General features: G+C 41.3%; 1 protein-coding gene and 1 long non-coding RNA gene across 2 annotated transcripts in view; one reads left to right on the top strand and one right to left on the bottom strand.

Annotated features, from left to right (window-relative positions):
• The window catches only part of MGMT (O-6-methylguanine-DNA methyltransferase), a 324659-nt gene extending 322025 nt beyond the window's left edge, over positions 1-2634 (bottom strand). The window contains exon 1 of the mRNA XM_030568947.1: positions 2477-2634. The gene's annotated coding sequence lies outside the window, so the exon portion shown is untranslated. The remainder of the gene's footprint in view (positions 1-2476) is intronic.
• LOC115654558 lies at positions 571-23349 on the top strand. Its single transcript, XR_004001206.1, has 4 exons — positions 571-668; positions 4484-4494; positions 19169-19173; positions 23340-23349. It is a non-coding gene; the product is annotated as an uncharacterized LOC115654558 (long non-coding RNA).
• Positions 23350-24187: the final 838 nt, after the last annotated feature.

The following is a 24187-nucleotide window of genomic DNA, read 5'->3' as shown; positions in this document are numbered from 1 at the left end:
TTTAGTTTTGTTGTTATAGGACAGGCCTTAAGGAGTCACCTATTTGCTTGACATAACAAGAGATCTCGTATTTCCATTTTATCTCAGATCCAAGATGAAGAAAATACTAGAAGGCAAACAGATCTCCCAATTCACTGTAGCCTGAGGGAAGGGAGGACAGGGGGACCTGCAACAAAACAAGAATGAGGAGAAAAACTGAAATATTTAGCAAAAAGAAGGAGGAGTGCTTCTGGCACCTTAGAGACTAACACATTTATTTGTGCATAAGCTTTCATAGGCTAAAACCACTGGATGCGTGCAGTGGAAAATACAGTAGGAAGATATAAATACACAGAGAACATGAAAAAATGGGTGTTGCCATACCAACTCTAACGAGACTAATCAATTAAGATGGGCTATTATCAGCAGGAAAAAAAAACTTTTGTAATAATAATCAGGATAGCCCATTTCAAACAGTGGACAAGAAGGTGTTAGTAACAGTAGGGGGAAAATTAGCATGGGGAAATAGTTTTTACTCTGTGTAATGATCCATCCACTCCCAGTCTTTATTCAAGCCTAATTTAATGGTGTTCAATTTGCAAATTAATTCCGGTTCTGCAATTTCTCATTGGAGTCTGTTTTTGAAGTTTTTTCTGTTGGACAATTACGACTTTTAGGTCTGCAGTTGAGTGACCAGAGAGGTTGAAGTGTTCTCCAACTAGTTTTTGAATGTTATAATTCTTGATGTCTGATATGTCCATTTATTCTTTTGCGTAGAGACTGTCCGGTTTCCCCATGCTAATTTTCCCCCTACTGTTACTCACACCTTCTTATCAACTGTTTGAGATGGGCCATCCTGATTACCACTACAAAAGTTTTTTTCCTCCTGCTGATAATAGCCCATCTTAATTGATTAGTCTCATTACAGTTGGTATGGCAATACCCATTTTTTCATGTCCTCTGTATATATATATCTTCCTACTGTATTTTCCACTGCATGCATCTGATGAAGTGGGTTTTAGCCCACGAAAGCTTATGTCCGAATAAATGTGTTAGTCTCTAAGGTGCCACAAGTACTCCTCATTCTTTTTGCTGATACAGACTAACACAACTACCACTCTGAAACATGAAATATTTAGGATTACTCTGTTCCAACCTGCAAATTCCAGATGCAGAGACCTCCTGATACCACTAGTTTGTGAGTGCTTGCATCCTTCCACTGTGGAAAATACTCAGAGTCTGGACCCACCTCCACAGTGCTCATGAAACCAAGAATCCCATTACTAGGATTTTTTTTCTAGATGTCTCCTTCATGTATTGTAGGATTGTACAGTGTATATTTCAGTGAGATATTTAAAGTGAGGTTTTATTTTTGAAAAGGGTTCACAAAAATTGGCACCTTCTTACTCATTAAGTCTGCTTTCTGGGTGCATTAGTCATATCTCATTATTCAGTGATGAGAATGCAGATTTTTAAAGCCACGTTTTACAAGCTGGCCCTGAAGAATCAACACTGCTCTGGGAAAGCCTAACTTTATTTTTTCCAGCCTCACATAGCCACAGAATTGTTAACTAAGTTCTGCTTTTAGTGCCATCCACGCCAACCCATGTTGTCTTCAAATTATGCCCTAAATTCCCGGAGAAGCAGTATGTTGCAAAGGTGCAGCCAAGGACATAATTTGAGATTAGTGGGATTCTACAGGTGTAAAAGAGATTAGTATTTGGCCAACAGAATCTTTACTACTGTGATCTTGAATTTGCAAGCCTGACAGCTAAGAAAAGCTCTCTTTTTATTTGTAAACTGAACAAATCGAATCTGGAAATCACTGAGACGCACGCAATACGTGTGGGCCCCCACGATGCCTTTTTCAAAGAGTCACTTTGGGAGAAGCAGCACACTTTCAGTTTCATCTCGTTCTCTTGAAAATTTCCTATTCAGAATGTCCCAGCTGGATACCACCCTACACTAGAGAAATGCACAGCATGTCACAAAACCCTAGCAAAGCTTTAAAAACACCCAAAGAGAGGGAAGGGGAAGAAAACAAACACTTCAAGCACTTTCCCAGGCTGTTCAAAGGGGAACTGCAGGCACAGCAACAAAAAAAGTTTGAAGAGGGGACTCAAACCTGCTCTCCCTCGCCACTTCTGTTTTGTTTTGTTGTTTTTTAACTACACTGAGGGTTTCAATGACTAACAAATTAATATGCTGCCCAGCTCCCTTGCACGAATAATCCTAAACGAGCAGGCCCAGTTATCCCGCATGTGTCAACCCAACCCCCACTCCTAAATACGGCCGCAGCAAAGGGAGGAGCCCGGGGAGGCGCTTGTATTTCCAAGCCACTACGGCCTCCGGAGCTTCAACACGAACCCCCTGACCTGGAGCAGGAGGAGAGCGAGCACTGAAAACACCAGCTCAGACTCTACTTTGCCCTCCTCGCCCGCTTTATACCGCCATCGCTGGCTTTGAAGGGACCGCAAGAAAATGCACCAGCACTCACCGCTCTGCAGAGGGGATTTAAAAAAAAAACCACCAAAAGCGCCTATGACATCACCACAAGAACAAACGCGGCAGCCCGCGCACGCAAGTTGGGACAGCGGCGGCTGCTGCTACGAGCCCGCTTAATTTCCTCTTACGCAATTTGCACGCGTTAGTTTTAGTGTCACGTGCCGCAATCCGCCTCCCCGGCGAGCGTGGTGCTGGCACACCCCGAGCCCTGCTGCGCCCCGGCGCACCTGCCTGGAGCGGCCGCGGCGCAGGGCGGTGCCGTAACCTGTAGCTGAGGGGAGAGTTATACGAAGGGGGAAACAGGCCACCGGGGAGGATCAGTGAAGGGCCAGGCTAAGGTGGGAGGTTTCCTGCGAAATTTGTAGGAAAAAGGTGAGAACCGCATAAATTCCGCTGCTTTTTTTTAGGTCCAGTCAACATAAAGAACAAGCATCGTTGCTCTTACTGTATCAAAACAAAACGCAGACCCCTGCTAAAGGAGCTTAGTGTATGAACCCTGAGGGAGGGGGGGATAGATGTGGTACCCAAATCCAGGTGGAGCTTGGCACTCTTTGCTTCCAAACCCCCACATTGTACCGCTAAGCTGGAGAATGAGCATAGCTTCTACTGCACCAAAAAATCTGGCCCCTGATTCGTCCTGGCTTACTTAACAGTGGGAAAATGTACCTGTGGATTCTGGATCCTGCCAATTTTTAGCCCTACTATTCCCAAGTTCTAAACACCATAAAATGTAGTAGCTCCTAGGGCACCCAAAAATGCCAGATTGGTGTGCAATAGGAGCTGAATCCAGACAGCATTTGTATTCCAAACCCCAAAGTTCTACCAGTTAAATCACAAATAGGTCTGTGGTACTATCTGCCCCCTCCCCATCACATTTGAGTGCCTCAATTATTTAATGTATTTATCCTCATAACAGTCCTGTAACATAGGGCCCTGCTGTTATTCCCGTTTTACAGATGGCACAGAGAGCCTAAGTGACTTGCCCAGGGTCATCCAGTACATGAGTGCTGGAGCAGGGAATTAATCCCAGGTGCCACAAGTTCCCAGCCCACACTCTAATCTTTTCTCTCAGAAAAAAGTGCAGCTGTCTCAAATGGACTGCAAACATGCGGACTCCAGTGTATCTTTATATAATAAATAGACCCACAAAAATACAGGTTGGAGATGTAGGCTAAAAAATTATCTGGATTCAGATGCTGGGTATAAGTTCTTGTGACATTATGTCTTGTTCTTGAGTATGGCTATGAGTTCTTGTGACCTATGTGTATTTGGGCATGGACTTTTTGGGTGGATTAAAAGTAATTACACTTGTTCTTTCTTTCGGCAATAGAATTTGGATAATTGCTTCCAAAATTGGTAGTATCCAGCAGGACCCATGAGCTGGATCCAGGTTTATGCACCCCTCATATGTTGAGATATACCCAGGTTTGGATTTTCTTTGCTACAGTAAAAGAAACTAGACCTATGTTCTATTTTAATAGCTTTTGGGATTGATGTCAAAGACTGGTGGGATCCAGACAGATCTAGCTTCTACACTTCTCTGACTTCGTAAAATGGGAAAGATAGGGAGGAAGGGCAGATCAGTGAGTTTATAAATAGGGAGTTTGCAAAGTGAGATATTTAGTGTTTATAAAAGAGGCAATGTGGCATGAGGACGAGGGTTAGGGTTAGTGCATAGGAAGGCAGGCTGTAGGGTGAGAGTTAGCTAAGTTTATAAACAATAGAGAGAAGGCAAGTGAGGGGAGGGTTACTAAAGCTTACAAGAAAGTGGAAGCTCTTATTTTTAATGAAATGCAAAAATATTTTTTGGAGGATAACATTTCAGTATATGAAGCTTAATCCCAAATTTATTGGGCCTAATTTTAAGGGTCTTTACATTCAGCTGAGAGATTCTCAGAGGGTGAAAAGCTGGAGGCTGTCAAACAAGGGACGCATCCACTTAAATGGAGGAGATTTTAAATGACTCCTTGTGGTTTTCTACAAAGTTCTTCTTTGTAAGAGAAATACGTTGTAAATAAAAATGCATTACATTAATTCCAAAAATGGTCTGGTTCTGCAGACTTTCAAGGGTTTGCTTGAGTAAAGACTCCAGCATAAGGACAAAATAGGAGTTCCGTTCAACTGGGATGACCAGATGTCCCGATTTTATATGGACAGTCCCAAAATTCAGGGCTTTTTCTTATTTAGGTGCCTATTACTCCACCACCCCGTCCTGATTTTTCAAACTTGCTGTCTGGTCACCCTGTTTCCAACTGACAGCACTATAATATTGGCCTCGAGGGCTGACTTAAAATTTGGTAACTGCAGACTAGACAACCTCATTGCAGAACTCCTAGTACTCCTAACTTTTTGAGGAGCGATTTTTCCGAACACCATACCTAGCTCTGCTGTATGCTCTCTAGCCCTAAAATTTTAAAACTGCTTAACAGGTCTGAAAGTAGCATATTTGCCGTAGTATGTTTGGCTTTCGTTCCCCTCTGGATAGGGAAAGTGAAGCTTAATTTTGACTAAAGAATCACTGCTAAAATAGTCATCAGGTGGTAAAAATGTCCAGATCTCCAAACTATTTCCTGCTGTTAGCTGCCACCCACAAAGAAATTGGTTTAAAATGACAGGCTTAAGTGATCTCAAGGATGAATGGCAATTAATGTAAATAGTTTAACAATATATAAATCACATCCACAGAGCTTGATGTGAACAGTTTTTTAATGAAACATTTGCCTTTGAACACAAAATACCTGTATTACAACACAGAAGAAAAATGGAAAAGGCATTTTATTGTTTGCAATAGGTTGTAACCAATTAGAGAAATGTGGTTAATATGTTCTGATATTTTTGTGTATTGAGAATTAATCACTGTTACTTTCCTCTGCAGCAGCCATTAATGAACAACCTATTCATAGAATTGTATTAATTTATTGCATGAAATTACTGGACAAATATATTTAGGCATGATAATGGGCTACACAGGCTGATGAGACTGGATTTTTTTAATAGGATATGTTTTAATGTAATTTTAATATAGCCCAGGTCACTTGTAAATTAAACTTTATTACCATTGTGTGGTCCAAAACACATTCAGTGGCCTTGTGAAATAAGTGAGCTGAACTCACTTCTAATGGACCAGTTCAGTCCTTAGTCAAGTCAGTGAAAAGAGTCCAAATAGGAATTGCAGGTATCCACATCACAGAATTTGCCATCATATTTTGACAGCAGCTTGCACTCTTATTTATAATCACAGAAAGACTCAGGAGAGTCTGAGTTAGGCCCTGATCCTGTACACATTCTTTAATGGGATTACTCTCATGCTTAAAGTTAAGACCATTCATAAGAGTTTGGAGGATTAGGCAGAAGATTGAACTACTCTTAAGGCTGGTCCCTCCATGTTAGAATTAAGATCCCTTGGGGATGCAGTGTGGGGGAGTCATCCCTGCTCTACCTGTTGTTCTGTAGACAACTTTATTTTCTACCCCTGTCATTCTGACGTCTTTTCCTGACATGAAATTGTGATTTAAAAACAAATGACAAACAAGTTAATATTTTTGTTGCTATGTTAATTGTGCTTCATTCAAAATGCATGGTTGGGGCAAATCAATGTTTTGACCAAATATAAAAGGACACTATAGTTTAAATATTTTAATTTTTTATTATTGTATATGCAGGACTTGTTCAAATGAATGGCACATACTAGATTTCTCTAAAAGTACAGTCCACCTAGCAAACATCATTACATAAAAGCAATATACTTTTCAAAATATCTTCAAGCAATTATTACACATTTTAACCATAATGCATACATGATATCTCCTATATATCTAAGAAAGTAGATTTCACTAGTACAAATACAGGGAAAGGATACCTAGACTCCATGAAGATGGGTGCCACTGTCTTGCAATAAGTTCTGTGCAGGCAGGCCTTACACTCATGCAGAGCTCATTGCAGGATGAGTCCCCCATATTTGCACATAGAAGTTGAAAGGCATCACATGACCTAATAGAATAATTAGCATTAAATGCTTGGCCTGTCTCATTCCCTCTCGTTGCAAAATTGTTTTGGTAATTATGTGCACAATAGTGTCTAAGGTAAAAGGAGTCTTAAAAGCTTTGGCCTGTTATTTTCCTATTCTTAGATGGTATTAGAAACAATGTAGAGGGTTTTTTTTAAATAGAGTTGGTTTTTTTAAAGAAACTCTTAAAACTCCCCGACTGTGTCATTTTAAGTCTATACAATTGTATTTTTAAGCAACTAAAGTTCTTTGAGAAAATTAATAAAATTATGTATGAAAGGCTTGCAAACACTTTTGATAAACAATCTCAAACTTTTGTGGAAGGACATTACTGAGCCAATGTCTTTAATTGTATTTGGCCAAACTTACTTTCTAATAGAATTGGGCTTTGTAAGGGTTTTGTGATACAGAAGATTTACCCCCAGCTATAGTAATAAAGACTTGGCTTGCTTTTTAAGTCGTATCATGGTTTTGGATCTAAAAATGATTAGAAAATAGGATTGAAGGAATTTGATGATGGGATACTTCATGTATATTTACTGGTTTTTAGGATGTAAATGAGGAAAAGTCTACTCTGAGTGCAGGAATGCTTTCTATTATAGACTCATAGACTTCAAGGCTAAAAGGAATCATCATGATCATCTAATCTGACCTCCTGCACATTGCAGGCCACAAAACTTCTCCCAGTCACTCCTGAAATAGACCTATCACCTCTTACTGTGTTACAGAAGTCCTCAAATCGTGATTTAAAGACTTCAGGTTACTGAGGGCGTGTCTTCACTGGCACTTTATAGTGCTGCAACTTTCTCATTCAAGGATGTGAAAAAACACCCTCCTGAGCACAGCAGGTTTCAGCGCTGTAAAGTGCCAGTGTAGACAGTGCACCAGGGCTGGGAGCTACGCCCGTCGTGGAGGTGGTTTTTTTAGAGTTCTCTCAGCACTCCTCCACGACTGCACAAGCCACGTTAAAGCGCTAGCCACAGTAGCGCTTTAACATTGCCAGTGTAGACTAGCCCTGAGAATCCACCATTTACAGTAGTTTAAAACTGCAAGTGACCCATGCTCCATCCTGTAGAGGAAGGCAAAAAAAAACAAACAACCCAGAGTCTCTGCCAATCTGATTTGGGGGGAAATTCCTTCCTGACCTCAATTATGGCAATCCGTTAGACCCTGATCATCTTGGCAAGACCCACCAGCCAGGCACCTGAGAAAGAATTCTCTGTAGTAACTCAGAGCCCTCCCCATCTATTGTCCCATCACCAGCCATTGGAGATGTTTGCTGCATGCCATTATAGGCAGTCTCATCATCCCCTCCATAAATTTATTAAGATCAGTCTTGAAGCCAGTTAAGTATTTTGCCCCCACTATTCTCTTTGAAAAGCTGTTCCAGAACTTCACTCCTCTAATGGCTAGTCTAATTTCAAGCCTAAACTTATTGATGGCCAGTTTACATCCATTTGTTCTTGTGTCCACGCTGGCACTTAAATAACTCCTCTCCCTCCCTAGTATTTATCCCTCTGATGTATTTATAGAAAGCAATCATATCTCCCCTCAGCCTCCTTTTGGTTAGGCTAAACAAGCCAAGCTCTTAGAGTCTGCTTCCATAAGGGTTCATCCTAGTAGCCCTTCTCTGTATTTGTTTCAGTTTGAATTCATCTTTCCTAAACATGAGATATCAGAATAGCACACAGTATTCCAGATGAAGTTTCACCAGTGATTTGTATAATGGTACTGTAAGCCGGTTGTGTCGGGACTCGTCCCCCTCAGGCGCGGCGGGGAGCCAGGGCGCCTCCTTGCGCGCCGCAGTCCGGGTAGGCTTAGCCCTCGGCAGGTGTTGAGCGGGGTACTGGGTCTGTAAACAGGGTAGAGCCCCGGCCCTCTAGCCGGGGTCAGGGCTCTCAACGTCAATAAGCCCCGGCCCTTGAACAGGCCGGGCAGTAATAGTTCAGGCTCAGGCCCCTAGCAGGGGCTGAGCAAACACCGTATCAGTCCGGGCCCTTGGCTCGGGCGGGGCACCAAACACAAGTCTAGTTCGCTCTGGCCCTCTAGGTCAGGGCAGAGCAGTAGCAAAGTCAATGGGGCCCAGCCCTTGGTTCGGGCGGGGCACCAAACACAAGTCTAATTAGCTCTGGCCCTTTGGGTCAGGGCAGAGCAGTGGCAAAGTCAACGGGGCCCAGCCCTTGGTTCGGGCAGGGCACCAAACACAAGTCTAATTAGCTCTGGTCCTTTGGGTCAGGGCAGAGCAGTGGCAAAGTCAACGGGGCCCAGGCCTTGGTTCGGGCCGGGCACCAAACACAAGTCTAATTCGCTCTGGCCCTCTGGATCAGGGCAGAGCAGTGGCAATAGGCGGGAAGAGGGGGAGTCTGCCACCCGGTTACGGGTGGCAGGGGGAACGCAGGCCCTCCCACTCCACTGCGTTCCAGCCCGGGGCCCTAGCAGCGGTCAAGACCCGCTGCGGTCAGTGGGGATCCTGGCCGCAACACACTGACATGGGTTCGGGCTCTTCCGGAGCCAAACCAGGGTCGGCTACCCCCGGGCTACTTCCAACCTCCCCCTCTCTGGGTACCTGGTCCTTGCCGGCGTTGTCTGATGGGTCCCAGACCATAGGTTCCTCCGAGTACCGGTCGTGGGGAAGCTCAGGCCACTCCTCGGGGTATCGGGCACACGGCAAGTCAGGCCAACGTTCCTCCGGGTAGTGGGCGCGAGGCAGGTCCGGGCAGCGCTCCTCTGGGTAGTGGGCGCGAGGCAGGTCCGGGCAGCGTTCCTCTGGGTAGTGGGTGCGAGGCAGGTCCGGGTAGCGCTCCTCCGGGTAATGGGCGTGAGGCAGGTCAGGCCAGCGCTCCTCTGGGTAGTGGGCGCGTGGTAGGTCCGGCCAGGCAGGAGCCCGGGCCCAGCGTCTGTCCTCTCCGGCGGCCGGCGGCCAACTGAGTGCTGGGGCCGGGCTTTTATACTTCCTGTCCCGCCCCTTGACTTCCGGGGGGGCGGGGACAGGCCGTGCTGACTCCGCCCACTGAGGCGCTGGCTCTGGCTCGTCCCCCTCAGGCGCGGCGGGGAGCCAGGGCGCCTCCTTACATGTACCAGCACTTCCCTCTGTCTGCTAGAAATAACTCGCCTGATGCATCCTAGCATTAGCTTTTTTCATGACCTCATCACATTGGTCGTTCATATTCATATGATCAACCAGTACACCAGTCTTTCTCCTACTTTGTCACTTCCAACTGTTATGTCCTTAGCTTATAGCAAAAATTCTTGTTATTCCCTAAGTGCATGATCTTGACCTTTGCACTATTAAATTTCATTCCACTGCTATTACTCCAGTTTTCAAGGTCATCCAGCTCTTGTAAGATATTCCAGTCCTCCACTGTATTGGCAATACCTTCCAACTTTGTGTCATCCACAATTTTTTATTAACACATTCCTACTTTTTGTGCCAATCCCATTAATAAAAATGTTAAATAAGATTGGTCCCAAGATTGATCTGTGGGGAACTACACTAGTAACTTCCCTCTAGCCTGATAGTTCATCTTTCAATATGATCCATTGTAATCACCCCTTTAACCATTCCTTATCCACCTTTCAATTCTCATCTTCTCCAGTTTAACTAATGATTTCCCATGTGGAACTGTATCAAATGCCTTACTTTAATCGAGGTAGATTAGATCTATTGCATTTCCTTTGTCTAACAAATCAGTTATCTTCTCAAACAAAGAGATCAAGTTGGTCTGGCCTGATCTACCTTTTACAAAATCATGTTTTATTTTATCCCAATTACCATTTACCTCTATCTCCTTAATTGCTTTCACTTTTAAAACTTGTCTTCTAAATCTGATATTGTTCAGTGTATTAATTAATTAATATTTTAAAGATTGTAATCTGGACATTTGCCAATGACACTCAAATTATTTAAATTAATGTAGTTACGAAGGATTGTGAGGAAACATTTAAGCAGCTGGGTGGCTGGGTTCCCATGATGGCAGATGAAACTCAGCATTGACAACTGGAAGGCGATGTACTATGGAAGAAATAAGTTAAACTACTGAAACACACTGATGGGTTCTGAATTAACCTCTCAGGAAAAACATCTAGGTGTAATCATGAACATTTAATGAAGGTGTCTGCTCAATGAGCAGCAGCAATCCAACAAGCAAATAGAATGCTGGAATGTATTAAGAAAGAGTCAGGAAATAGCTCCGTAAAAAATGTAATGGCATTATATAAACTGGTGATATAGTCTCACCTGACATGCTATATTTAGTTATGGCTGCCTCATCTCAAAATGGACATAACTGAAATAGGAAAGTTCTAGATAAGGGCAAGAGGAATGGTTAGATGCACAGTAGAAGGGGCTTGTATAATAGATAAGACCTTTAAAATGCGTATTCTATGTTAGTTTGTCAAGGAGTCAAGAAGAAATGTGCTAAAAGTATATACGTATACAGAGGTATAATAATCAATGGGCTAATCAAATGGTATAATTAATTATTTAGATGTATGACATTATACAAAAAATGCCTGGCCTTAGCTTTGCTTTGGCTTTTGCCAAAAATAAAAATCCAATTCAATTAAAAGTAGGACTAGCAGATACTCCAGACCCACAAGCCTCAGATAACCAACGATTCTAACACCGAGCCCAATGATGCTCTCCATCCCCAAACAAACATTGTCCCCTAACAAAAGTGTTTCCCTCCCCAAACATAGGTAGGCTATTCTGAACAAATCTGGGCTACATCAGACTAAGGGAGCATATGTTCCAAGGCTGAGGTCTTCCCTCAGAAAACACCCTGCTGGCTCAAGTGCTCCCTCACAACTGTGACAGCATGTGGAGAAAACTATTCTGTCAAGCAGACAGATCTTAAGCTGTTCAGGGCTTTCTAGGTCAAGACCAACACCTTAAATTCTACCCAGAAACTAATAGAAAGCCAGCACAAACAGACTCCAGATTGCTAATACTGTTAAGATATGCTGCTTACTCAGCAGGCTGTTGCATTTTTCACCATTTTCAGTTCTGGGTTGGTTTAAGATCTAGCCCCACGTAGGACAGATAACCATAATCAAATCCTTAGATGAAAAAGGCCTGATTCCCAGAGTTTACATTTGAGAGAATTAATCATAACTGATTACTAGCCTAGCTACTGGACATTTTAAGAGTGACATCTGGTATCAAAGCTCATGTTTATGGGGGTAACTTGATCACTAGTGGGATCCAGGAATTAATGTTTTCCCCCTTTTGGTATAGATATATACCAATTACACAATTTACCAGGTACTTGAGGATTTACACAAACCTGAGAAGTACTGTGCATAGGCCACTCATATTGCCAGTAGAGTGGATTTCATAGGAGTCATGGTGCAGTAGTCCAGTGGATCCAAAGTGGCTCTTTAATGTGTGTCCTACAGCTCTTTCTAGCACATATTAAAATTCCATGTGATTTAATTGTTGACCAGTCAGGATGCTTATTAACCAATTGTAGTTGATAAAATAATAATACTTGGTCAGTCATTTTGCTGTGAGAATTATATTAAAAAACTAAATATTTCCCTGTCATACTGTTTAAATATGAATAGTACTATAATAAATGAAACAATGAATTCACATTACTGTGGTTCTTTTGGGTCATGTTTATTGCTAATTTGCCTCCTCAACCACTAAGGTCTGAGTATCACTGCTTTAGACATTTCAGTCTAATGCATTTTCTCTTTAAATAAGAAACGGATGTATTATGAAAATATTGGAGCGCAAGATTAAAGGAAAAGATTTGCCATACATGGATCAAATGTTTCATCCATCTAGTTTGTTATCCTTTCTATGGAAGTGACCAATACCTGATACTTCACAGGAAAGCAAAATGCACTTATCTAATGTTGTACATGGAGGGGAAAAATCCTTTCTGACCGTCCACAGATAATCAGTTTATCCCCTGAAGCATGAAAGTTGATTACCCTTATCATTATTTTAGCTTGTATTGTGACAAATTTTAATAGTGATTGTAAAATTATCCAGCCCTTCTTAAAATCCAGCAGCAGCAGCAGCAGCATTTGCCTTGATAGCTTTTTGTGGTGGTGAATTCCACAGGCCGTCTGTATACAGCATAAAGAAGTATTTGTCCTAATTTAAAGGACAGAAAATTTAGAACCAATAGAGAGACATTCTCATATCAAACAAGGTGAAAAAAAGAGCCAAGATTAGTTTTCACTCTGTCCTTCAGAATTATGAACCATTCACGTCTCCTCTAACTCTTCTCTCTTCTGGTTTTTGGAATCTTTCAGAGTTCAGTATCATTAATGTCAATACAACATTTAAAATATTTTCTATTCCCTATTCACTTTTTAAACTTCTGTGCCCTGTCAGACATCTTCATTGAGCTAGCTACAATAACTGCCAAAGGTTTGTCCTCAGAGGGTCCCACATATTGAGGTCATCAGTATGCATGACAAATTTAGTCTGGTTTTGCCAATATTACAACTAGTTAGGAATCTTCTGTCAGATTGATTTTTCAATGAAATATGCAGTTTCTGCAAAATCAAAATTCACATTTGCCAAAAAGTTTAAATTTTCCATTAAAAATTGAAATAATATTTCACTTTGGGTTGCTTTGCCATGAATTGAATCATTTCAGTTTTTTTAACTGACCTAAAATGTTTTATTTTGATTCAGGTCAACATTACATTTCCCTATTGTGCTGCATTGCACAGGGAATGGTGGGGATGGTGTCCCTAGTCTCTGTTTGCCAGAAGATGGGAATGGGCGACAGAGGGTGGATCACTTGATGATTACCTGTTCTGTTCATTCCCTCTGGGGCACTTGGCATTGGCCACTGTTGGATGACAGTATACTGAGCTAGATGGACCTTTGGTCTCACCCGATGTGGCTATTCTTATGACCCATTTTCTCCTATTGGCTGTGCTTCCTGGCTTGACTACATCTCCCATCGTGGAGTACTGTCTCCACTCTCCCTAAGGTGCATGGTGCATCATGGGAGATGTAGGCCAGGACATAGGAGAGAGTTAGGGCATGAGGCTCCGAAGAAGCAATGCAACACCATAAGGAAATGCAGTTTAATATTGAACTGATTCAGATTCTCAATTTTTTTTTAAATCATCCGGAGTTTCTCATGATTTCCCAGCTTCACCAAAGTTCTGGTCTCTTCCTTTTTCCAAACCATCATTAGTTACTGTATATTAAACAACACTTAAACAACAATGCTGACCTGTGAAGTAAACTACTACTGGTTTTTTTTTCCAACTCGATGGAGCAGCTATTCACTCTGGGTTTTGAGGACCAAAGTGAAACTTAAATAATGTATAGGCTTTGTGTTGGTCCTCTGCACAGGTTTGAATTTCATCCTACACCTCTTGCTTTTTAATCCATATCAAGACAATACTTATTAGTTCCCACTGATTATTTATTAGTATTATTTATATGGCAATCCTCACGTAACATACTCTTGATCATGTACAAAACAACAAATTCCCCCAAATCAGGAGCCTCATCAATGCAATCTCCCCTCTACCACCATATCAGACCCACTTACTTGTGAGAACACAAGAATTAATGCCAGGAGACTCATGTGCTGCATTTAATGGAAAACCTGAACAAGGAGATGCCTATTGAAGGTGACCAGGTTTGAATTCACAGGTATTTCTTGCTAGAGGAAAGTCCAAAGGTGAGAACCAAGTACTGAAAACCATCTACCTCCTGCAAAAGCCACTGCTGGGACAGACTCGTGGGCATTCCTTCCATAAGCACCACTTGACACCTTGAGCATTCCCCAAAAGCATACAAAATGGCAGCACTAGGGGAGAGGTGATATTAAAGAAAACTGGAACCTATACCATTTAGGACTTTGTAGACATCAAATTTCACCCAAAGGAATTCTTCGAGCCTAGAGATTGGAGTACAGGTATTTTGTTTTTGCCAGAGTGCCTTACTGAAAAGATGGGCTGCCAAACTCTGCACTAGTTGAAGCATCTACATGGCCTTCGGAGGTGCATTCCAGGATCTAGCCCGGAGGTAACCCAGGCATGGATGACTGGTGAAACCTGCATCTAAGGGATTGCTTAGAGAGCTGAGGGTGAAAGATGGAAGAAAGTAATAACTTTTTTCCAACTGTGAATCCAGGAGCAGAGTCAAGTCTAGTGAGATCCTTCAAAAGCACAAACCACTTTTTTAACACAGATGGACAAAGTTACTCAATGGACATAGTCAATAGTCATAGACTCTTTTGGGCGGTGGTGGTTGGGGTGGGGAGGAACAGGCCAGTTTGCATCACGTTTGAGAGACGTTGGCAACAAAACAAGTAATATGTCCTTGGTGCTTGAACTTCAGTGCAGGGCTTGTCTCTCCTATGAGAATACACAACACCTAGCACAGTTGGGACCCTGATCTTAGCTGGGCTTCTGTGCACCAATGATAAATAACAGTACTATGGAAATCCACTTGGTATACATATGTCTGGATCAGATTGCTCCTCACTCCTTAGAGGGCAGACACAAGTGGCCTGCTCTCCCTGCAAGAGCTGTGAGATGCATAGAAACTACTAAACTGCTCACCCAGTCTACTCCAGGAACACGAATCATCCAAAACCAGGCATGGAGGAAGCCTGGACATGGCATGCTCTAACCTTCACTGGCTTATATACATTCATCATTCTCCCCCTGCATGCTGGGGAAATATGATTCACAATCCTGCCTGGAACAACTGGGTTTGATGTAGCTCCCACTGCCTCCTACTCGATTGTGGATAAAAGCCACAAAATAGCCCCATGTGAGTTCCTTTGAACAAGTAAATAAGCATTGCTTTTCACATTTATAATAATCAATCAGAAAAAAATAGCTACAGGAAACAAGAAACTCTGTGATTTCATTTGCCAAGACACTTTTATTTTCTGAACAGCAGGGATACATTCTGCAAATGTAAATCTGGGAAGTTCATGTCAATGCATATTTAGCTATTTTGTTTGTGGACATCATGTGAGTTAATTGGTCCTGTAGGGGGTGGATGTGTGTTTGTGTAAGTGTAAAGGTACTTTGAACTTGATTTCTAAACAGTTTTTTAATAATATAAATAATCTCTTCACCTAGACTCTTTTTTGCAGCTTATTATTGGGAGTTTGCCTGTACATTTTAATTGGTGTGAAGTGCTGAGCAGCGCGCACCTGTGTCACTAAGAAGTATGGCATATGTTTGTGTGTGTCTGGGAAATTCATAAAGAGTTAAATTTTGATGATGTGAGATATGATTTGTGTCTGCTGGCTGGGAAAGTGAAAACTGAGCACTGGGTGAGATGGGAGGGAGAGAAGATGGGGGATGGTCACCACAGTGCTCATTGTTGAATTTGGATGAGATGATACATTCTCCTGAGACATTTGAAGGCCTGTGCATTTAAGAATGGCCACGAACTGTAATCACTATCTGGAGGACTGTTATGAGCATCCATATTATACCCTTGATCGATTATTAACAGTGGATTTTCAACAGTGACAGATCATTTAAGAAACTTGCTACTGTAGTAATGGGGCCAGATTCTCCCTGCATTGAACCTTGTGTAGTCTTTATTGCCTGTGCAGAGTGAATGTTCAACACAACCAAATCATCATGGCATAGATGTGCATCACTACACAACTCGTAAGAAAGTAGAAAATCAGGTCCACAACATATATATCCAGGGTTCAGGAAGTCCACTTGCCTGTGTTGAATAGGAAGCATCAGTTTCTTCATGGCAGTGCAGGTAGCTTTCAGTCCTCAAGCTAGTAAGTGTCAGGCAAAGTTTTCAAGTCTTGTATAACTCGAAAGTGTGAAACTGATTATGGTAAGCACTGGATTATACATCTCTTCCCATGCAGTAAGAGGATGGGACTGTTGTTGTAAAAGTGGAGGAAACACAACAGGAGTGGGAAGTATTACAGATGCTGGTGAGCTGTGGAGTTCAGTAACCAAAACACTGAAGTTGAATATTTCTGAAGTTTAAGGAAGTTTAGATCTGGATTTGAGGTTCTTAACTTGCCACTGTCACCATAATGGACTAAAGCCAAAACCCTAGATGCAAACACCCCTAAACTTTCTGAAAGTTTGGATTTGATTCTACTTTTGAACTTGGAAGCTTGGGCCCATCTCTGTTCTAAACAAAAAAATGAAGTAAGGAATCTGGAGGCATCCAGCAGGAACACAAATGACCCTGGGACGGGAGAGGAAGGAAATTGGGGTGTTTTGAAGTGTAGAATTACTGGTAAATCGAGAAAATGAATTTTAGTAGGCGAACTATTTTCAGTACTTATGTTTATCCAAGAGACTTGCATAAGGCAGGAATATCATTTCCTGTAATCAGGGTGTTGGGAATTGTTTGCCAGCCACTAATGCATTTAGGGAAATCTAGTACCAACACGTGTACATTAAAGGGATAGTAGTAGAAATTAGCTTCATTTTCTGGAAGACCAAAACATAGAAAATTTATGGTGGTTGATATTCCTTGCCTTTGGTTTGTTTGCAGTCTCACAAAATTATCTCTTGGCTGCCCCATTCCAGACTTTACTGGAAAATGCTTATTCGCACTAAAGATGAAACTAGTGATTGGAACTCTTTTATACCTATCATATCCTGTATCAAGTATCCTATGAAAGTATCTTTTGTTTGAATTGCACAAACCCCTGCTACCCCCCCCAATAATGTATCAGGATTTTGGTGAAATAGGGCAATTGACTTCACTAGACTTGGAGACCTATATTAAATGGAGCTTTTGAAGCTATTTCCAACTTCCAATAGGACTCATGCATTTTGTACATCTTAGAAAAATCACTTTACTTTGTTTTTTTTTGCTGCTCACATATTAAACATATTTACAGTAGCGTATATTCTTCACAACTAGTGTTACTGCCATTATTCATTGCTAGTCAGTTTGGAGACATGCCCATCTTTGTAATCTTAAAAATTGCAATTCAATATTTTTCTAAATGAATAAACTTTCATGTAAATCATATTGGTATCAAAGAAATGATTTGCTTTATTTCATTCAAAAATCTCCCTCCATTAATTACTGTGTTTGGACAGATTTGCTTCTTCCTTCCAAATGATCCTACACCTCTCATCATGGAGTGCTGAAAAATAAAGCCTGTTCATTCTTTTAGCTGTCTATAGATATATTGTGGCTAAAAAGGCTATCTCTTTATATATTAGAATCACATACTCTAGTCTTAGAAATGAAGCTACTCAAAGTTGGTACTAACCTGCCTCTTGCATCAGTGGAAATGGATATTGTGATTACTGTGTTGAAACGTGCTCAAATGCATTGGGAGTTTTATACTATTTTTCAAACTGCCAAATAGATAATGTCAGAACATTTCTGAAATGGGATACTAACATCAAGATATACTGCACCAATCAACAAACATCAGGCAAAGTATAGTATAAAACTACAGATGTAGGAGACTACTACAGAATTTCCATTTTCATTTCCTATGTCAACAGCTTTGTAACTTACCTAGTAGATTGTTTTATGTTTTCAGGCAAATTCTCAGTAGACTACAGCACATTCAACTCAGCCTTCAGAATCCAAAGAATTAGATATTCTGTAGTTTATGAAATAGTTGTTTATGAAAGTATCCTTTGTTTGAATTGTTCACAAACAAAACATGAATTCAAACTTCGACAGAGTAAGCAGAAAATAAGAGGGTCATAGTCATATCCCAAATGTAGCCTTAACTACTGAGGTTCTCATATTGAAAATGCAATTTTGTGTCTAGATGTTTATGGATGTCTTCAAATTCCCTTTCATAACAGCCCCTCTTTGACAGACCTTTTTTCAGCTCTGAAATGTGAGAAGCAAGATTGCTGCAGAATACTGTGTATACCATTGCAGGAGGCACACCCAATGTCCCTCAGTCCAACAGTTTTCTTATGGAAGTCAATGATGAGATAGGGATGAGTAAGAGGGCGGCTGACTCTAAGGCTGTGTCTACACTTACGGCAGTGCTAAAGTATGTACACTGCACTCCTCTTAGCACAGATATAAATGCCAGTATAGACAGCGAGACACTGCTCAGGTCAGTAGAGTAAAGACACCATACCTTAGGGTATATACCTTACACAGCTCTTTACGTACCCAAGCAGCGTCTCCTCCATTTATACTGCCACTTTTAGCAGTGTAGTGTCCTGCTGCCTCCCTGCTGCAGGGAAAAACTCCAGCAGTGGGAAAAGTTCTGGCAGGGGCTAGGTAGCAGGGAAAGGCAATCTCCCCTCCTGCTAGAACCTTTCCCTGCTGCCTCCCCCCAACCAGAGGCTTTCACTGCTATGTGTGCCTTCATATCCCGGTGTGAACACAGCATGCTTTTCAGTGCAGCATGCACGTACCTACATGTACCCTACATGTCGCCACCTAAGATTTTGTATAGCGATGTAGGGCTTTTCTTTTGAGTTACCCTGGGCTTAGGTGCTAAAATTTGGTGTGTCTGTTTAAGGACTCAGTCTTATGAATTCTGATTTCATGAACTCTTACCCTCAATGTGTATTGATTCAGCCATTTGCTAGCAAAGACTGGTCATGTATCACACAACACGTGTGGAAGCCACAAGCCACTACAGGACAATCAAAAATTTGTAAACTTGGAATTACTCTGGCCTGGTAGAACTATGCTAAAGAGACTGACCACCCTCAGGGAAGCTGGTTCACCCAAGTTGCCTTCCGAAGTTGCAGTTGGAGCAATGGAAAATCCCCATCAGTAAAGAAGGAACAAAAAGAGAGGTGTTAAAAGCTGCTGTTAAAAAAACACCTGACCACTTAAGCTTAGGGAAGCTTGTTTTACAGGAGAGAGGGAGACCCTGTCCAGAACCTGAAGGCTAAGCAAGAGGAGAGGGGTACAGAAGGACTTGAGACCCCTGAAGGGACTGACAAAAATTGAAAGGGCTACATGGGATGGATGAGGATGCTGAAGACAGAAGGGGTTGCATGCAGTTTTTGTTACTTTTCTATAGATCTCTGTATCTCTTGTTCCCTCTATGAGTAAAGTATGTATGTGTTTAGAAGTTCTTTTGCAGAGTCTGTGTTACTTACTTACACTGTGGCATGGTTTCCAAGGAGGGAAACAGTAAACCAGAGGGTCCAAAACATTAGTGGAACTCTGAGAGCATGCAGCAGGGAGGCTTGAGAGAACTGATTCTAGTTTCTGGGCCTGGCAATTGGATCATTAGGTCTTCACTGTCAAGAAGGTTGGTAGAATGAGGGTGTGGACCCTCATTCATTTGCCTGGAGGCCCAGAGCCAAAGAGCCAGTGCTTAACCTCTACCCATCCCCAGCAAGGCAAGAGTATGTGGGATCCAAGGTTTGAGTCCTGTACAACAGCTTAATGAGTGTCCACAAGGGAGAGCTTATCAGGGTTGTAACATGTGGCACTGAGATGCAGAGTCATTGCGTCTGAGTCATGCTGAAAGGTGGGTCTGATTTATCTCCTACGCGAATATAAAGGAGATGAGTGTCTCTTTGGAACAATGGCAGTTGTCCCATTGAGTTCAATGGAAGTAGTCATATCAGTAAAGATTGCAAGATCAGACCCATTTCGTAAGATGTTATTAAAACCTGATCCAACACCCTTTGACGTCAATGGAAAGATTCCCATTGATTTCATTATGCTTTGGATCAGGCCAATAAATCATGAAAAATGAATTACTCACATTTTTTCCCCCAATTTCCATAGAAAAGGGCCTTTCCTAAAAGCACCTGATCTTTAAGAAAGTTGATAATGTTCTTCTTATGGGTTTGTTTTTATTAGTCCGCTAAAAGAACAAGAGATTTTCCAGAGTGCTGCAGGCGAAAAAAGCTGATATAATTCTTAATTGCTCTATAATACCTGTATTACACAAGAAAATAAAACATCAAAGGATAGCAATAGACCAGTCCAAAGAAACATTTTGGAAGTTTGGTTAATAACATGGTTGCAAGAAGAGACGGTGGGCACTTGGATAGTGAAGATGAAAATGTGTAATCTGATGAGGTCTGGAGTTTTCTGAAACTTACTGTATCAGTGACTCTGATGAAAATGGGAAAAGCATCAGCAAAGACAAGACAAAAGGAAGCCTGAAGAATGACAAGGAGACATATTAGTCTTAAAGAAGATGACATTTGTATTTTTAACAAGCGATATTTTTACGAGCAGTTCCCAGAAATCAGGATGAGCTAATCAGCAATTGCTCAGTGTTCTATATTTGTAAATCTCATTTTAAAAGTTCCTAATATTTTGTTCCAATATTTTTCTGTCTCCTGTAATAGCACTGACTTCTGTCATTTTAAAAGTGCCAGTGATTTATAGAAATGGAAAAGAAATATTCAATATAATTTTACACAACTTAATAGAACTAATAATTTAAGTCTTAAACAAAAATAGAACCAAAATGTCTCTGCAATACTTGAAAAGAAGTCAATAACATTTTAATTATCAATAATATTGTTAATTACTGAACAGATACAAATATTATACCTAATTCTAAGGACTATTTAAAAAACCTTTTGCTGTAAACTCAAAATATTTTCTTCCTAGATATTTTGGGTTTGGGGTTTTTTTAGCTAGGTTTTTGTAAAAATGTGTATCTTGTCAATTCCTTAATATAGTCATTTCATGTTGCCACTGAACTGCCTTGATCTCTAGGTCGGAACTGATGAGCTTTAGCTTCCTTATTGCTGAACTCTGCCAACAAACTTTCCAACTTATGGGTCTGTTAAGTCATAAAGAACCCTAAAAGTATGTGCAAGTAACAATCATGACTGATGTTCCTAACCTGCATTGGCATGATTTCCACATTATGAAATACTGAAAAAAAAGTCTATTTTCCTAAAATTTTGAGAGACACAAAACTAAGACATTTTACAGTTCTTTTCTAACTTTTTTCTGTCTGTCTGCTTTATTTATTAGATATAGTATTACTGTTAAATGATTAAAACAAATTTTCTAAGTACTTACACATCTCATTTAGGGCCTGATCCATGCACAGAACATGCTTCTCACCACTTTACAGGGAAAGAGATATCTGTCTCATAGAGCTGGAAGGGACCTTGAAAGGTCATGGAGTCTAGTCCCTTGCCTTCACTAGCAGGACCAAGTACTGTCCCTGACACTTTAGTTTGGTTTCCCTCCCCCTGCTCAAGGATTGAGCTCACACAACCAAGGTTTAGCAGGCTAATGCTCAAACCACTAAGCTACCCCTCCGCACAAAGGCAGCATTTCCCCTTTTTCCTGTACCATATCTACACAGATATGGGGCTCAATGTGAGGAATGGCTGGCTGGGGAGGAGGAATGTCTTGGGGACAACATGAATTGTCCTCCCACTGACCTTGTGCCTTCCAAGCATGCCCTCTGTGATGGGCCTCTTTAAATGTGTGGAAGAGCATTCAAAGTCAGCCACCAGCTTGGCAAGCCCTGTTAGTGTGAATTTCCCCCCAGATCAGATTGGCAGTGATCTTGGGAGGTTTTCGCCTTCGTCTACTGCATGGAGGGTGGCTCACAGGCCAGGATTAAAGAGGTATATCTGACTTAATCATTTCCCTGACATTGCAGAGGCCTTGAGCATTAATGCATCTCGGACCTTTCTATTTTCTGCCGGTGGCACATAATAGTCTAGTATCCTGTGGGCTGTAATACTTTACTCTCATTTTGGTTGTTGAGTTTAGAGTGCAGGTAGTGTTGCTGGCCTGTGATATACAGGAGGTCACTCTAGATAATCTAGTGGTCCCTTCTGGCCTTAAACTCTGACTCCATTGTCAGATGAGGTAGGTGCTGAAGTCCCAGCATGGAAGCAGAGAATCCATAGGGATTGGGGTAGGGTTCATGACCCATTCCTGGTGGTGGTAAACTTCCCTTGCCCCTCCCTGGATAATTTTAGGAGGAACTTATGTGGTGCTATATGATTGAATATGACTATTTATAGCATTAATATTACTACCGTTATACAGTTGGAATAAATCTTGTACAAAGTAGGTCATATAATGTGTCAATGGAAAAGTTATGATTTGCTAATTATGATTATCCTGTTTATATGCATGTATCATTTTTGTATCTGAACTTATTAATATTGGCTATGTAAAGGCATCATACACATGTTGTATTCCTGGGTAACATCCACCAGGTAATTTACATTAAGGCCAAATAGCTATGTATTGATGACCTATCAAGGACACTTAGCTCTCAAGATGGGCCATAGAAGAAACTCATTCCACTCAGATAGCTTTTCTTGTGGATGCCTCAGACTCCAAGGAGCCAATGGCTACCCCTGTGAGTCATCAAGCCATGTAAGGACATGTGATATGCTCAAGTGACCTTGGACTCCATCTTAGGTCAGTAACTTTCCACAAACAGTAAATTTCCAGACACATGGCAAAATATAAAAAAAGACCCCTGACATATATCCATGTAACCTCTTTCCTGCCCTGATTCTCTGGACTGTGGATTTAGGAGCATTTTGAAGCATAGACTGAGAACCTTCCAATCTTTTGGAAGTTACCAGAGAGACTTTACAAGGCAGCAGTCTATTCCATCACTGCTACAAACCTGATATAAGGATTTATCAATTTATTTGTATGTGTATGATCTATTAACCATTATTAACTCTCTTCTTCTTTTCTTCTATTATTAAACCTTTAGATTTTAGTTACTAAAGGATTGGTACGAGCATAATTATTGGGTAAGATCTGAGTTAATCTTGACCTGGCTATGTGTCCGATCTCTTGGGATTAGAAGAACCCTATGTTTGATTAAAGTGATTTTCAATAACCACTCATCAGAGTCTAGTGTCTGGGCGCAGCAACCAGGGCTGAAATGCCTAAGGAAACTACATTTTTTACTTCTTGTTAACCAGTGTGATGAGACAGAAGTTTACTTCTGTTATGGGCGTAGTGTAATCTAATAAGAGAATAACCACCAGTTTGGGGTGAGTCTACCCTATTTTTCAGCAGTTTGTCCTGAATTTGGCACTCTCAGCTGGGACCGACTGAGGCATGGTGACACTCCATAAAGGAGATTTTATTTTTTTGGCAGTTAGTATCAATCATACTATGCAGCAGCTCTGAAAAACACCCTAACCCCTTCAGAAGCCCCTGAACCATTCTCTTTACTTTAACTGCTGCTTGAGCTTGCTAGTATATTTCAGGGAATATTATAAAATAAATAATATGGCATTATCGCATCATACTAACTTAAGTCACGATCCCACTGTGTCTGTGGGGTCCCAGTCAACTGCTGTTGCCCTGCTCTTACACAGTGGTTCACTAGTAACTGGTTGAAGAGTTCATGAAACCTGAAGCTACATCAGGGAGGCTTCCTTTGGGCCCTGACTGGAGGAGCAGTGAGACATCTAATTGGTCAGGGCTTCCTACTTAAACTGAAAAAGAGGCACAGAAAATTATCTGTATAACTGGGTGAATTTCTGGTTGGCTGCAACATTGGACTGTGTCTTCTTGCTTGACTCCTGATTCCTGACTCTGGTCCTGACCCTTGTCTTGACTCCTGATGCTGACTTTGGCCCAGACTGCTAGGTTTGACTGCCCAAGCCCTGGTTGAGATGCTTAGATCAAACCCTGCATAGTTTTGTTCTTGTGCATTTACTTTATTTTAAAAAATGGTAGTTAAAATTATACTGTGAGGTTTATGGTATCTTTTGGATAGTGAGTTCATTATGGTAAAGTAGTAATCTCTTGAAACATTTTTATGCTGGTCAAACACC

The sequence above is a fragment of the Gopherus evgoodei genome, chromosome 7 (assembly GCF_007399415.2).
Source record: "Gopherus evgoodei ecotype Sinaloan lineage chromosome 7, rGopEvg1_v1.p, whole genome shotgun sequence".
NCBI lineage: Eukaryota > Metazoa > Chordata > Testudines > Testudinidae > Gopherus > Gopherus evgoodei.
This window is presented reverse-complemented; position numbering and strand designations above follow the sequence as displayed.